Source organism: Phyllobates terribilis, unplaced genomic scaffold, assembly GCF_046119375.1.
Source record: "Phyllobates terribilis strain yellow unplaced genomic scaffold, ASM4611937v1 Scaffold_12__6_contigs__length_324123572, whole genome shotgun sequence".
Classification (NCBI taxonomy): Eukaryota; Metazoa; Chordata; class Amphibia; order Anura; family Dendrobatidae; genus Phyllobates; species Phyllobates terribilis.
The window spans coordinates 74,652,033-74,664,262 of record NW_027362772.1 but is presented as its reverse complement, the minus strand read 5'-3'; positions in this window follow the sequence as shown (position 1 = coordinate 74,664,262).

Sequence of the window (12,230 nt, the reverse complement as noted above, 5' to 3'; positions counted from 1 at the left end):
TTGAAAGCTTAAAACGGTTGGTGAGGTGATTTTAACAAATCATCAAGCTTTTACTCTCCCCAGGATGACACAGGGTTAGAAAAGTCGTTTCGGATCCATGATTTTTTCATCTTTATGAACGTGAGTCTGTCTACATTATCAGTGGAGAGCCGCGTGCGCTTATCTGTCAGCACACCACCAGCAGCGCTGAACACACGTTCAGACAGAACGCTGGCTGCGGGGCATGACAAGATCTCCAAGGCGTAAGTGGCGAGCTCCGGCCATTTATCCAGATTGGAAGCCCAAAAAGAGCAAGGGTCCAGTGACACAGTCATGGCTTCAATGTTTACTTGGAGATACTCCTGTGCCATCGTCTCTAGGCGTTGACTATGTGTCAGACTTCTTGTCTCCTGTGGCATTGCAAAGGATGGGCTAAAAAAGTTGTGAAATGATTCCGCAAAATTGATGTTACCAGCAGATACTGGGTTTCTGTTACGTTTTGAGAGCTGAACAGTCGACGGTCCCACGGTTGGCAAGCTGGAACTGTGAAATTCACTACGTGCACCACTAGTGTTTTGTGGAAAAGCACATGTAAGATTCTGCAACAGTCTCTGCTGATACTCCTGCATGCGTGCATCTCTTTCTATGGCAGGAATAATTTCTGCAAATTTACTTTTGTACTGGGGATCTAACAGTTTGGCAACCCAGTAGACAGGATTATTTCTAATTCTCACAATTCGAGGGTCATGTTGCAGGTAGTGCAGCAAGAAGGCACTCATGTGTCTTGCGCATCCAGAAGCACCAAGTCCCTGTTGTGTTGGTGGCGAGGTAACAATCATGCTTCCTTCCTCTGTCCTCTCCCCCCAACCTCGCACAACAGAAATGTGATCAAGGTCTCCCTCATCTGATGAGTCTTCCATCAGTTCGTCCTCCACTTCTTCCTGGGCTCCTGCACCTTCCTCACTAGTTTGGCTGCTACCATGCGCCCTGGTAAAACCATCTCCCCCACCCTCACATGCCTGCTGCCTTGGTGCTGCCGACTGTCTGGACCTTGCAGATGTTAGCCCTTCCGCATAAAACTCCACCTCCTCTACTTCCTCCACATCCTCTTGTGGTACCACCTGACTCTGAATTCTGTTTAACATGTGCTCCAGCATGTAAATCACCGGAATAGTCATGCTGATAATGGCATCATCAGCACTAAACATCTTCGTCGCCATTTCAAAACTGTGCAGAAGGGTGCATAGGTCCCTGATCTGAGACCACTCCTCCAGCGTGATTTTCCCCACCTCTGGATCTCGTTGGCCCAGGCTATACGTCAGAACGTATTGCACCAGGGCTTGTCGGTGCTGCCACAGTCGCTGCAACTTGCGCAGAGTTGAATTCCACCGGGTAGGCACATCGCATTTTAGCCGGTGAAGTGGCATGCCCAACGACTTCTGTAGAGATGAAATTCGCTGAGCTGCGGGATGCGAACGGCGGAAGTGAGCACACAGCGACAGTGCCCTCTGCAGAAGGCCATCTAGTCCGGGATAGTGGGCTAAAAATTGCTGGACAACCAGGTTCAACACGTGAGCCATACAAGGCACGTGTGTGACATTGCCCCGGTGAAGGGCCCCACCCAGGTTTGCAGCATTGTCGCACATGGCCTTCCCTGGTTTCAGGTCCAGTGGATACAACCATTCATGAAACTGGTTCTCCAGAGCTGACCACATCTCCTCAGTTGTGTGACTCACATGTCCCAGACATTTCAAAGTAAAAACTTCCTGATGACTTTGAGCCCTGCTGCCAGCATAGTAAGGAGGTGTGCAGGATCCCTTCTGCACAGTTAGAAAGCGTGTGACATGACCAGACAGGCTTTGGGTGCAGGTGGATGACCAAGAGGAGGTTGAGGAGGCAGAAGCAGTGGAGGAACTTCGAGATAAAGAGGATTGACGCACAACTCGTGGGGACAGCAAGACTTGGACAGCAGCCCCTTGTCCTGCTGTCACCATAGTTACCCAGTGCCCAGTCAGCGACATGTAACGCCCCTATCCATGCTTACTCGTCCAAGTGTCTGTGGTGAAATGCACCCTGTCACACACAGAGTTTCTCAAAGAAGCAGTGATGTTGTGTGCAACATGCTGGTGGAGCGCAGGCACACCTTTCTTTGAGAAGAAGTGCCGACTGGGCATCTGGTACTTGGGCACTGCGACGGACATAAGGTCTCGAAAATCCTCTGTGTCCACCAGGCGGAAAAGAAGCATTTCTGTAGCCAAGAGCTTGCAGATGGTGAAATTCAACCTCTTAGCTTTCTCATGGCTAGGAGGAAATGGTCTTTTACTTGTCCACATCTGAGGGACCGAGGGCTGGCTGTTGTGCTTAGACGGGGTTGAGAAGGGTGTCCCCGGCAAACTGCCGGTCTGTGAGGAAGATGCAGGCGGACATGTTAGGTTGCCTTGATCCAAAGGTGGTGCTATCGATGTCGGACAGCGCTGAACACCAGCTGGTGTTTCCACCTCCAAAGAAAATGATGACCTGCCAATCACGCTGGCTGTTGCGGGTAAAGAGGTGGCAGGTCTGCGTCCCAAAACAGGTGTGACTGCTGTCCCCCCAGTCACAGAGGATGAAGAGGCCGCGGTTGCAAAAGATATGGCAGACGGCGTTTGGCCCGGCCGGCTAGGCCGCTTTGTAGCACAGTGAGCTTCCCACTGCAACTTATGCTTCATATCCATGTGCCGGTTCATGCATGAAGTACTCAATCAATGTATTTTTTGGCCTCTACTTAGCTTTTGCTGACAAATGTTACAGATAACACGAGTTGGGTCATCCTTATCGATCTGAAAAAATGCCCAGTCTATACAAGGCTTAGCACCCATGCGACCTGAAGAGCCACCACGACTTGTGGTCAGAGGCAGAGTTGTGTTTGAGGATGCAGTTGTTGACGTGCTTCCAGTACTACGTCTCTGTCCAGGAAGGCGCAACCTGACCTCGTCGTCACTAGCATCCTCCTCCACCTCCTCTGCTGACCTCATCGACTGGCTGACTGTGGGTTGACAGTAAGTGGGATCTCCAACCTTGTCATCATCACCCTGTGTGTTATCACACCCGTCATCCTCAGAGCAAACCTCTTCCTGGACTGACAAAAAACTCAAGTTGTCGCTCCAATCAGGTATTTGAGTCTCATCATCGTCTTCCTCATTGTCTCCACCAACAGGAGTTACGGTTTGGGAACGAGGGTCTACATTATGGTCAGAACGTTCTGCGTCTGGTTCTGGATCCGACTCATAAAGATTCTGGGCATCAGTGCAGATCATTTCCTCGTCTGGATTCACAGAAGCTCTGGAGCCGACCTCTGATTCCCAGGCTATAGTATGAGTAAACAGCTCTGCAGACTCAACCATCTGTTCTACCCCATACTCAGACAGGCAGCTGGAGACTTGGGGGCTGTGAGGAAGCAAGTGCAATTGGGGTGAGACCTCTGAGGACTGGAGTATTTGTGATGTTGAAGCTGAGGTGGAGGAGAGCCAACTTAAAGGAGCACTTGATATCCGTTGAAGCACCGGCTGTTTTTGTGCCTTATAAGATAAGATAAGATAAGATATACTTTATTTATCCCGGAGGAAATTGCGGTATCACAGCAGCAGAACACAGATCTCGAACATGACACATATGATAACATAACATTTGTAATGCTTTAGACATTGCTTTTCAGACATTTGTTAAACACCCCCATAGCTGTTGGAACAAACGATCTCCTGTATTTTTCCTTTTTACACCTTAGTTGTATTAGGCGATTGCTGAATGTGCTCTTCTGTTTCGCAAGAGCACATTCAGCAATCGCCTAATACAACTAAGGTGTAAAAAGGAAAAATACAGGAGATCGTTTGTTCCAACAGCTATGGGCGTGTTTAACAAATGTCTGAAAAGCAATGTCTAAAGCATCATCTGGAATTTGTAGCGATTGGCGTGGCCGTAAGAAAGGGATCTTATCACATTGTCCACTAAAAGAAGTAGACATCTTAGTTTGGCTGGAAGATGGTCTTTCTTCTGCAGATGTTACTGTTGCTTTAACACCTACCCCACGGACACAACCTTTTTTCCCTTCCCAACACGCCTATTCCCCTTTCCACCAGCAGCAGGCCTTTTTCCACTCATTTTGGTGGTTAACTAATTGACAACTCTGGAGTTGTTTGCACAAAAAACAATGGATGGGAACCGAGCAGAGCTGAGTGGCAAAACTGTGGTATTAGGCCAAAAGTATTGGCTGGGTTAGATGCAGAAAAAAATTATTATAAATTTGCAACCTGGTGGAGGTTAGTATAGATGGACTAATAGGACAAATCCCACACACTGCTACAAGCCGAAATATTTTTTCAGAGCTAGATGCAGATAAAAATTAGATTGAATTTGCAACCTGATGGAGGTTAGTGTAGATGGACTAATAGAACAAGTCCCATACACTGCTACAAGCCGAAATATTTTTTCAGAGCTAGATGCAGATAAAAATTATATTGAATTTGCAACCTTGTGGAGGTTAGTATAGATGGACTAATAGAACAAGTCCCACACACTGCTACAAGCCGAAATATTTTTTCAGAGCTAGATGCAGATAAAAATTATTTTGAATTTGCAACCTGGTGGAGGTTAGTATAGATGGACTAATAGAACAAGTCCCACACACTGCTACAAGCCGAAATATTTTTTCAGGGCTAGATGCAGATAAAAATTATATTGAATTTGCAACCTGGTGGAGGTTAGTATAGATGGAATAATAGAACAAGTCCCACACACTGCTACAAGCCGAAATATTTTTTCAGAGCTAGATGCAGATAAAAATTATATTGACTTTGCAAACTGGTGGAGGTTAGTATAGATGGACTAATAGAGCAAGTCCCACACACTGCTACAAGCCGAAGCCCAAATATTTTTTCAGAGCTAGATGCAGATAAAAATTATTTTGAATTTGCAACCTGGTGGAGGTTAGTATAGATGGACTAATAGAACAAGTCCCACACACTGCTACAAGCCGAAGCCAAATATTTTTTCAGAGCTAGATGCAGATAAAAATTATATTGAGTTTGCAACCTGGTCAAGGTTAGTATAGATGGACTAATAGAACAAGTCCCACACACTGCTACAAGCCGAAGCCCAAATAGTTTTTTCAGAGCTAGATGCAGAAAAAAATTATATTGAATTTGCAACCTTTTGGAGGTTAGTATAGATGGACTAATAGAACAAGTCCCACACACTGCTACAAGCCAAAGCCAAAATATTTTTTCAGAGCTAGATGCAGATAAAAATTATTTTGAATTTGCAACCTGGTGGAGGTTAGTATAGGTGGACTAATAGAACGAGTTCCACACACTGCTACAAGCCAAAGCCGAAATATTTTTTTCGAGCTAGATGCAGATAAAAATTATATTGAATTTGCAACCTGGTGGAGGTTAGTATAGGTGGACTAATAGAACAAGTCCCACACACTGCTACAAGCCGAAATATTTTTTCAGAGCTAGATGCAGATAAAAATTATATTGAATTTGCAACCTGGTGGAGGTTAGTATAGATGGACTAATAGAACAAGCCCCACACACTGCTATAAGCCGAAATATTTTTTCAGAGCTAGATGCAGATAAAAATTATACTGAATTTGCAACCTGGTGGAGGTTAGCATAGATGGACTAATAGAACAAGTCCCATACACTGCTAATAGCCGAAGCCCAAATATTTATTCAGAGCTAGATGCAGACAAAAATTATTTTGGCTTTGCAACCTGGTTGAGGTTAGTATAGATGGACTAATAGAACAAGTCCCACTCACTGCTACAAGCTGAAGCCCAAATATTTTTTTAGAGCTAGATGCAGATAAAAATTATTTTGAATTTGCAACCTGGTGGAGGTTAGTATAGATGGACTAATAGAACAAGTCCCACACACTGCTACAAGCCGAAATATTTTTTCAGAGCTAGATGCAGATACTAATTATATTGAATTTGCAACCTTGTGGAGGTTAGTATAGATGGACGAATAGAACAAGTCCCACACACTGCTAATAGCCGAAGCCCAAATATTTATTCAGAGCTAGATGCAGACAAAAATTATATTGAATTTGCAACCTGGTGGAGGTTAGTATAGATAGACTAAAAGAATAAGTCCCACACACTGCTACAAGCCCAAATATTTTTTCAGAGCTAGATGCAGATTAAAATTATATTGAATTTGCAACCTGGTGGAGGTTAGTATAGATGGTCTAATAGAATAAGTCCCACACACTGCTACAAGCCAAAATATTTTTTAGAGCTAGATGCAGATAAAAATTATATTGAATTTGCAACCTGGTGGAGGTTAGTATAGATGGACTAATAGAACAAGTCCCACACACTGCTACAAGCCGAATTATTTTTTCAGAGCTAGATGCAGATAAAAATTATATTGAATTTGCAACCTGGTGGAGGTTAGTATAGATGGACTAATAGAACAAGTCCCACACACTGCTACAAGCCAAAGCCCAAATATTTTTTCAGAGCTTGATGCAGATAAATATTATATTGAATTTGCAACCTGGTGGAGGTTAGTATAGATGGACTAATAGAACAAGTCCCACACACTGCTTCAAGCCGAAATATTTTTTCAGAGCTAGATGCAGATAAAAATTATATTGAATTTAGAACCTGGTGGAGGTTAGTATAGTTGGACTAATAGAACAAGTCGCACACACAGCTACAAGCCGAAATATTTTTTCAGAGCTAGACGCAGATAAAAGTTATATTGAATTTGCAACCTGGTGGAGGTTAGTATAGATCAACTAATAGAACAAGTCCCACACACTGCTACAAGTCGAAATATTTATTTAGAGATAGATGCAGATAAAAATTATATTGAATTTGCAACATTGTGGAGGTTAGTATAGATGGACTAATAGAACAAGTCCCACACACTGCTAATAGCCGAAGTCCAATCATTTATTCAGAGCTAGATGCAGACAAAAATTATATTGAATTTGCAACCTGGTGGACGTTAGAATAGGTAGACTAAAAGAATAAGTCCCACACACTGCTACAAGCCCAAATATTTTTTCAGAGCTAGATGCAGATAAAAATTATATTGAATTTGCAACCTGGTGGAGGTTAGTATAGATGGACTAATAGAACAAGTCCCACACACTGCTACAAGCCAAAATATTTTTTCAGAGCTAGATGCAGATAAAAATTATATTGAATTTGCAACCTGGTGGAGGTTAGTATAGATGGACTAATAGAACAAGTCCCACACACTGCTACAAGCCGAAGCCCAAATATTTTTTCAGAGCTAGATGCAGATAAAAATTATATTGAATTTGCAACCTGGTGGAGGTTAGTATAGATGGACTAATAGAACAAGTCCCACACACTGCTTCAAGCCGAAATATTTTTTCAGAGCTAGATGCAGATAAAAATTATATTGAATTTGCAACCTAGTGGAGGTTAGTATAGATGGACTAATAGAACAAGTCCCACACACTGCTACAAGCCTAAATATTTTTTCAGAGCTAGATGCAGATAAAAATTATATTGAATTTGCAACCTGGTGGAGGTTAGTATAGATGGACTAATAGAACAAGTCCCACACACTGCTACAAGCCAAAATATTTTTTTCAGAGCTAGATGCAGATAAAAAGTATTCTGAATTTGCAACCTGGTTGAGGTTATCATAGATGGACTAATAGAACAAGTCCCACACACTGCTACAGGCCGAAATATTTTTTCAGAGCTAGCTGCAGATACAAATTATTTTTAATTTGCAACCTGGTGGAGGTTAGCATAGATCAACTAATAGAACAAGTCCCACACACTGCTACAAGTCGAAATATTTTTTCAGAGAGTGATGCAGATAAAAATTATATTGAATTTGCAACCTTGTGGAGGTTAGTATAGATGGACTAATAGAACAAGTCCCACACACTGCTAATAGCCGAAGCCGAAATTTTTATTCAGAGCTAGATGCAGACAAAAATTATATTGAATTTGCAACCTGGTGGACGTTAGTATAGATCGACTAAAAGAATAAGTCCCACACACTGCTACAAGCCCAAATATTTTTTCAGAGCTAGATGCAGATAAAAATTATATTGAATTTGCAACCTGGTGGAGGTTAGTATAGATGGACTAATAGAACAAGTCCCACACACTGGTACAAGCCAAAATATTTTTTCAGAGCTAGATGCAGATAAAAATTATATTGAATTTGCAACCTGGTGGAGGTTAGTATAGATGGACTAATAGAACAAGTCCCACACACTGCTACAAGCCAAAATATTTTTTCAGAGCTAGATGCAGATAAAAATTATATTGAATTTGGCCACCTGGTGGAGGTTAGTATAGATGGACTAATAGAACAAGTCCCACACACTGCTACAAGCCGAAATATTTTTTCAGAGCTAGATACAGATAAAAATTATATTGAATTTGCAACCTGGTGGAGGTTAGCATAGATGGACTGATAGAACAAGTCCCACACACTGCTACTAGCCGAAACCCAAATATTTTTTCAGAGCTAGATGCAGATAAAAATTATATTGAATTTGCAACCTGATGGAGGTTAGTATAGATGTACTAACAGAACAAGTTCCACACACTGCTACAAGCCGGAATATTTTTCCAGAGCTAGATGCAGATAAAAATTATATTGAATTTGCAACCTGGTGGAGGTTAGCATAGATAGATTAACAGAACAAGTCCCACACACTGCTACAAGCCGAAATATTTTTTCAGAGCTAGATGCAGATAAAAATGATATTGAATTTGCAACCTGGTGGAGGTTAGTATAGATGGACTAATAGAACAAGTCCCAAACACTGCTACAAGCCGAAATATTTTTCCAGAGCTAGATGCAGATTAAAAATTATTTTGAATTTGCAAGCTGGTGGAGGTTAGTATAGATGGACTAATAGAACAAGTCCCACACACTGCTACAAGCCAAAATATTTTTTTAGAGCTAGATGCAGATAAAAATTATATTGAATTTGCAATCTGGAGGAGGTTAGTATAGATGGACTAATAGAACAAGTCCCACACACTGCTACAAGCCGAAGCCCAAATATTTATTCAGAGCTAGATGCAGATATAAATTATACTAAATTTGCAACCTGGTGGAGGTTAGTATAGATGGACTAATAGAACAAGTCCCACACACTGCTACAAGCCGAAATATTTTTTCAGAGCTAGATGCAGATAAAAATTATATTGAATTTGCAACCTGGTGGAGGTTAGTATAGCTGGACTAATAAAACAAGTCCTACACACTGTTACAAGCCGAAATATTTTTTCAGAGCTAGATGCAGATAAAAATTATTTTGAGTTTGCAACCTGGTGGAGGTTAGTATAGATGGACTAATAGAACAAGTCCCACACACTGCTACAAGCCAAAAAAATTTTTCAGAGCTAGATGCAGATGAAAATTATATTGAATTTGCAACCTGGTGGAGGTTAGTATAGAACTACTAATAGAACAAGTCCCAAACACTGCTACAAGCCCAATAATTTTTTCAGAGCTAGATGCAGATAAAAATTATTTTGAATTTGAAACCTTGTGGAGGTTAGTATAGATGGACTTATAGAACACGTCCCACACACTGCTAGAAGCCGAAATATTTTTTCACAGCTAGATGCAGATAAAAATTATTTTGAATTTGCAACCTTGTGGAGGTTAGTATAGATGGACTAATAGAACAATTACCACACACTGCTACAAGCCAAAGCCGAAATATTTTTTCAGAGCTAGATGCAGATAGAAAGTATATTGAATTTGCAACCTGGTGGAAGTTAGTATAGATGGACTAATAGAACAAGTCCCACAAACTGCTACAAGCCGAAATATTTTTTCAGAGCTAGATGCAGATAAAAATTATTTTGAATTTGCAACCTGGTGGAGGTTAGTATAGATGGACTAATAGAACAAGTCCCAGACATTGCTACAAGCCGAAATATTTTTTCAGAGCTAGACGCACATAAAAATTATATTGAATTTGCAACGTGGTGGAGGTTAGTATAGTTGGACTAATAGAACAAGTCCCACACACTGCTACAAGCCGAAGCCGAAATATTTTTTCAGAGCTACATGCAGATAAAAATTATATTGAATTTGTAACCTGGTGGAGGTTAGTATAGATGGACTAATAGAACAAGTCCCAAACACTGCTACAAGCCGAAATATTTTTCCAGAGCTAGATGCAGATTAAAAATTATTTTGAATTTGCAAGCTGGTGGAGGTTAGTATAGATGGACTAATAGAACAAGTCCCACACACTGCTACAAGCCAAAATATTTTTTTAGAGCTAGATGCAGATAAAAATTATATTGAATTTGCAATCTGGAGGAGGTTAGTATAGATGGACTAATAGAACAAGTCCCACACACTGCTACAAGCCGAAGCCCAAATATTTATTCAGAGCTAGATGCAGATATAAATTATACTAAATTTGCAACCTGGTGGAGGTTAGTATAGATGGACTAATAGAACAAGTCCCACACACTGCTACAAGCCGAAATATTTTTTCAGAGCTAGATGCAGATAAAAATTATATTGAATTTGCAACCTGGTGGAGGTTAGTATAGCTGGACTAATAAAACAAGTCCTACACACTGTTACAAGCCAAAATATTTTTTCAGAGCTAGATGCAGATAAAAATTATTTTGAGTTTGCAACCTGGTGGAGGTTAGTATAGATGGACTAATAGAACAAGTTCCACACACTGCTACAAGCCAAAAAAAATTTTCAGAGCTAGATGCACATGAAAATTATATTGAATTTGCAACCTGGTGGAGGTTAGTATAGAACTACTAATAGAACAAGTCCCAAACACTGCTACAAGCCCAATAATTTTTTCAGAGCTAGATGCAGATAAAAATTATTTTGAATTTGCAACCTTGTGGAGGTTAGTATAGATGGACTTATAGAACACGTCCCACACACTGCTAGAAGCCGAAATATTTTTTCACAGCTAGATGCAGATAAAAATTATTTTGAATTTGCAACCTTGTGGAGGTTAGTATAGATGGACTAATAGAACAATTACCACACACTGCTACAAGCCAAAGCCGAAATATTTTTTCAGAGCTAGATGCAGATAGAAAGTATATTGAATTTGCAACCTGGTGGAAGTTAGTATAGATGGACTAATAGAACAAGTCCCACAAACTGCTACAAGCCGAAATATTTTTTCAGAGCTAGATGCAGATAAAAATTATTTTGAATTTGCAACCTGGTGGAGGTTAGTATAGATGGACTAATAGAACAAGTCCCAGACATTGCTACAAGCCGAAATATTTTTTCAGAGCTAGATGCACATAAAAATTATATTGAATTTGCAACGTGGTGGAGGTTAGTATAGTTGGACTAATAGAACAAGTCCCACACACTGCTACAAGCCGAAGCCCAAATATTTTTTCAGAGCTAGATGCAGATAAAAATTATATTGAATTTGCAACCTGGCGGAGGTTAGTATAGATGGACTAATAGCTCAAGTCCCAAACACTGCTACAAGCCGAAATATTTCTTCAAAGCTAGATGCAGATAAAAATTATTTTGAATTTGCAACCTGGTGGAGGTTAGTATAGATGGACTAATAGAACAAGTCCCACTCACTGCTACAAGCCGAAATATTTTTTCAGAGCTAGATGCAGATAAAAGTTATATTGAATTTGCAATCTGGTGGACGTTAGTATACATGGACTAACAGAACAAGTTCCACACACTGCTACAAGCCGAAGCCCAAATATTTATTCAGAGCTAGATGCAGATATAAATTATATTAAATTTGCAACCTGGTGGAGGTTAGTATTGTTGGATTAATAGAACAAGTCCCACACACTGCTACAAGCCGAAATATTTTTTCAGAGCTTGATGCAGATAAAAATTATATTGAATTTGCAACTTGGTGGAGGTTAGTATAGATGGACTAATAGAACAAGTCCTACACACTGCTACAAGCCGAAATATTTTTTCAGAGCTAGATGCAGATAAAAATTATTTTGAGTTTGCAACCTGGTGGAGGTTGGTATAGATGGACTAATAGAACAAGTCCCACACACTGCTACAAGCCAAAAAAGAATTTCAGAGCTAGATGCAGATGAAAATTATATTGAATTTGCAACCTGGTGGAGGTTAGAATAGATGGAATAATAGAACAAGTCCCACACACTGCTACGAGCCGAAGCCCAAATATTTTTTCAGAGCTAGATGCAGATAAAAATTATATTGAATGTGCAACCTGGTGGAGGTTAGTATAGAACGACT